Source organism: Camellia sinensis, chromosome 10 (assembly GCF_055761805.1).
Source record: "Camellia sinensis isolate YWXY chromosome 10, ASM5576180v1, whole genome shotgun sequence".
Lineage (NCBI taxonomy): Eukaryota > Viridiplantae > Streptophyta > Magnoliopsida > Ericales > Theaceae > Camellia > Camellia sinensis.
In genome coordinates this window covers 89,682,131-89,687,352 of record NC_138970.1, presented here as the reverse complement: position 1 = coordinate 89,687,352, position 5,222 = coordinate 89,682,131, and the positions used below count along the sequence as shown (strand labels likewise).

General features: G+C 34.1%; 1 pseudogene; it reads left to right on the top strand.

The window, feature by feature from the left end:
- Window positions 1–292: 292 nt before the first annotated feature.
- LOC114274919 (glyceraldehyde-3-phosphate dehydrogenase, cytosolic-like) lies at window positions 293–3,331 on the top strand (annotated as a pseudogene).
- Window positions 3,332–5,222: the final 1,891 nt, after the last annotated feature.

Below are 5,222 nucleotides of genomic sequence, written 5' to 3'. Positions count from 1 at the left end.
AGTTTCATTCTGACTCCTTTGGGAGAGGACTCTGCAATCGCTTCCTTAGAACGATACTCTTTTTTTTCCCCTTTTGGTTTAATTTAATTACACTTTTTACGCCTGTAGTTTCATCCAAATTTCAATTTGGACCCTACTGTAGTTTCAATTGGGTCATTCTGTCCAAATTATAGGTTAAAATTAATAATTTTGGAACAATTGTGAATTTTCTAAGGTGTATACATGGTCAAAATTAACAAAAATTTAGACGGAAGGAACAAATTAAAGTTGGACTTCCAAGTTTAGAGACCAAATGGTTCAAATTGAAACAAGAGGAACTGAAGTGAAAATGCTATATTTATTTTTAAAAGAGGTTTGATGCCATTTAAATAATATTTTATATTTATAAAAAAATGCTATATTTATAAAATATTTTTTTAAAAAAATTCAACATTTTTGTTCATTACTACTTAAACATTATTTTTTCAATTTGGTGAAAAAAAAGAAAAATTAGAGTACAATACATATTTAAAAATAAAATGACAATACATAAATTTATATAATAAAGCAGGACGGATTTTGAATTTATCCTAGAGACATTTGTCCTACTAGGACATTTTAAGGGTCATGATTCATTTGTATATTGACATGGATGGCTTAGATAACCCCCTTAAATTTATATCAATCCTAAATATATATCTTCCCTCCCAAACATTATGCCTCCTCCTTATTCACGTCTCCCCCACCCTTCTCTGCTCTCTAGCCAAATCATGTCTCTCCTCCATCCCTCTCTCTTCCCGCCCAAACATTAAGCCTCCTGCTTACCCACGTCTCCCCTACCCTTCCCTCTTTATCTCTCTCTCTTTCTCTCCCTGTTCTTCTTCTTCCCGAAACTTCTCTCCTTCAACCACAGATTCGGTTTCGTCTCCATCAGTTTGGGCACAGGAAGGGGGACATCCTAAAGCACGCACAAGAAGGGGGACATTCTAAAGCACACCTTGGATCCTCTGTTTCTCAACCGCTCAGGTATGTGTATATTTACCCATGTCTCCCCTCCATCTCTCTTTATCTCTCTCTCTCGCCCTCTGTTCGTCTTCTTCCCGAAACTGCTTTACTTCACTTTACTTTGAATTGATCTCCTTCAACCACAGATTCGCCTTGGAGTTTCCGACTTCCTCTATTTCTCAACCGCTCAGGTATGTATAGATTTTCAATTCCAATTTTGATTTTCTGATTTCAATTGCTTTCAATTGTAAACTGAACTGATTAAATGTTCTTTTATCCCCACTCACAAATGTTTGATTAAATTAATGTTCTTTCCGTCACAAAATATTAGTGCTGCTGGGTTTTCTGGTTCGGGTTCATTTTCAAAGTGAATCAGTTCCTCCACAATAGATTAGCATGTGGAAATGACTGACATTTTTTGCACGCAACCAGTAAGATGAAATCTTGGGATTAGCTGAACTACATATAATTTTACTGAAACCAACCATAGCTGAGACCAATGAAAGCTCACCAAAGTTCAGAAAAACTCAGGATTTTATTTACTAACAAATTTTGTAAACATATTACACTTTCAGAATTTATAAAATTAAGATGTTGTGGTAGTATTATGATTGATTTATAAATCCTGAAATCAAGGAAATTTATATGACCAGTTATCAATCTTTATCCAAATATGCACACGTTAATGTACCTTTTGGGAAATACAATTTAGAAACATAAGACTTAAAACACTGTGTATTTACTTCAATTGGTGATCCCCAAACGTGTATCTAATAGACTGTAATTTGGATGACTTTTCTTAGGCGTCATACTTTAGTAGTAATAAAGGGATTCAAATGATCAGAAATTTGCTAACATAAGAGACTGAGTTATAGCTCCATCAAAGGCTCTAATATTTAGTCCCGAAAATTCAGAAAATATTGAAACAAGTTCGGGAACATAAGCATTTTGGAGTTGCTTTCCTCTTTATCAATTTTAGAAGGAAACGATAGTAGGCATAGGTGGAACCTGAATACAAAGAATACAAATTTCAGCATCGACAACCACCCTCCCTTCGAACTCGCACTCGCAAGGTTCGATTTCTGCCTCTCCCCTTCTCTCTTTGTGTTTGTTTTTACCCTAATGACAGCGAGTCTTTCTGCAACAAAGCATGGTGCATTTCCCTTTGCAATGCATATCCTTTTTGGTTTTTTTACTTTCTATCATGGACAATGGGATTTTTGAACCTTGATATATGCTACAGTGGCCACAAGAGGCATCATTTGGCCATGAAATCCATTAGGACATCCATCTTCAGCTAACTTAATTTTGGTTTTGTGTTGTACAGACCTATATGTTTTAGTATAGTGTTCATGGCCAATGGAAAAAAAATGAGCTTAAGGTTCAGGATTCTAAGACCCTTCTCTTTGGTGACAAACCCGTCACAGTCTTTGGTATGAGGTATTATAAGCTGATTTTGCTATCTTTATATTTCATTTTATTTTCAAAATGGCACCCTTTGATTATTAATAATTTATTTTTTGATTTTGTTTAGGAACCCAGAGGAGATCCCATGGGGTGAAGCTGGAGCTGAATATGTTGTTGAGTCCACTCCAGTTTTTACTGATAAGGACAAAGCTGCTGCCCATTTGAAGTTTTGCCTTTATTTTTTTGTTTTTTGGATTGGTATCTTGATTTGTGTGCATACTTTTTCTGATATAGTTGAAGAGATATATTTGTCTTGCTTTCATCAATATTGATTTCTGGTTCTTTTATTTTTTTAAATGGAAGTGTTGCATGTTGAATCTGTTTTCTTCTTTGGCTAAAATACCAGTGCTGGTACAATGCCCCACTCATGAATTTTGACTTGACATGTTATGCTCAATTGAGCAATGTTTGTTATTTTGTTGGCTTGCAAATGTTCATGATGGCATGGTTTGTTGATAGTATTGCTCTTGATTTTTTTTTAATCACCAGGGTGGTGCAAAGAAGGTTGTCATTTCTGCTCCAAGTAAGGATGCTCCCATGTTTGTTATTGGTGTCAATGAGAAGGACTACACGCCAGATATTGATATTGTTTCCAATGCTATCAACAAACCATTAACATTATCAATATCTAGCATTGGAAACATTATTATACCCAGTGTATTAGTGTTCCCCTTCAATTACTATGCATTTGTCTACACCATTAACATTTATTGTATACTATTTTTATTTATTTATTTTATTTTTATTATTATTATTATTTTATGGTTAATTGATGGAATGCTTTCAATATATTTCGGGGAGGAATTTAAGGATGAAGAGATGGTTGATGTGAAGTCATTACACATTTGAAACTTTCTCTGAAGTTGAGTTTGTTGGTTAGTGCTTTGCTTTGCATTTAACAATTGTTAGGATACTCATATCCAGCAAGTGTTTCTCTATCTTCTTTGATTGAAATTCATTGATTACCTAGGGACCTGTCTTAAAAAGAGATGTAATCCTAGATTTAATAGTAAACCACTTGATTATCTTTTCGTCTATTGTTATTGGTCAGTTTCCAGACAAAAGAAATTTAAAAACTATGCCAATATACTATAAGAATGTGATGGATCCCAGCCCTCTAAATCTCCATTCTCAAATTTTCACAAAATCTTAAAAAAGGGTAAATTATAAATATGCCCTTGATGTTTGTAAAATATTCTCACTCTCTCTATGGGAGCTTGCATTTTAAGATTAGTATCCAGAGTTTGGTAATGAGATGCGGTGTTACCTTTGAGTCAAACTTGGTTCTAGATCATGACACAATGTAATTATACAATTGGATTTGTTGTTTTGGATTTTATTTTATTTATTTATTTTTATTTTTTGTCAGTCAAACTTGGTTCTTATGTAGTTATAATTTGATTAGCAGCAGTAGCACTAACTGGTGTGCATTTAAGTTTTAATTTCTTTTAAATTGCAGAGCACTGGCTGGTGTGCATTATTTGATATTTTAATTTAATTTTTTTTATATTTGATTTATTTGGAATTGTAGAGTACAATCTGTTAAATATACTTTTATAGCTGTATTTTAATCTTATTATTTACACCGTGCCTTTAGGCACGGGCATATGCTAGTATCATAATAAATCACATGCTATGATTGCCTGCTGAAAATGCCACAGATGTTCAACCAAATCTCTACATTATACTATTAAAAAACAATTTATTCAAAAGGAAGATGCTTCAGAAAATGAGGTCTACTACTGTTTTTATAGCCGTGAATTGTCTAAACTTGTTAACTTCAGAAAACACATAAGCTAGGCTGTGGTCTGGTTTCCTTTATCATACTTTTGTACCTCTATGGTCATGGTTCCTTTGTTAGATGCATTGATGGTGATGATCTCATGACATGAAATTCCATCTCCATTGTTATCTTGATCCATTGTTTGCTTAGCTGGTGCCGTTTGGTTGTTTGCTTATCTTGAAATTCCATCTCCATTATTACTCCTTGAATGTAATAAGTGAGTCCCGAGCAAACTATGCCCTGCATATATACATTTTAAAACAAAGAGCTGTAGAATATTACCATTTTTGGCAAAAGCTGGTTCTCCCATGCCATGAGAACAAATCCTCTATTTTACATCCTTGTGTACAGTAGTTTCATAATTTTTTTTTTTCTAGAAAGGTCTAATTCATGTTGTAGTTTTGTGAAGAAACATCAATTCATATTGAAGTGAACAGAAGCTTTGATGGGACTACTATGAATTAGGGGCCTCTAGAAGGGAGTTGGGTTAATTTAGAGAATATGGCTACAATGAAGTTGGGATTTAGTGAAAAACAGTCATTAATGTACTACATATATTTGATTTTCTTATCCTGGTTAACATTAAGAAAGAAAATTTTGTTTTCCCATTTAGTCTCCTTACACTGTAAAGAGTTGTCAGGAGTTTGGTGTCCCCGCTTATAGACCAGACGCTAGCATTTCCCCTCTCCATTATAAGCGCCACTATGGCCCCCTGAGCTATTCCTAATAGGCATATCCAAGCAGTGAGGGAGAGCTCAGCGGGATATGTCTTTAGCGTGATTGCTTAGAGAAACAGAAAAAAATATAATTATGATCTCAGATAAAAATTAATTGTCCATATCAAAACTAATTAGGGAATAATTATGATCTCAGAACTACGGGAATGTAATTCGGACTCATAAGTAGGGAGTTAGAGCCCAAAACGCCCTAAAAGAAGATTGTAGATTAAATGATTAGTTTGAGAGGATGAGCTGACCTAAATTATAGC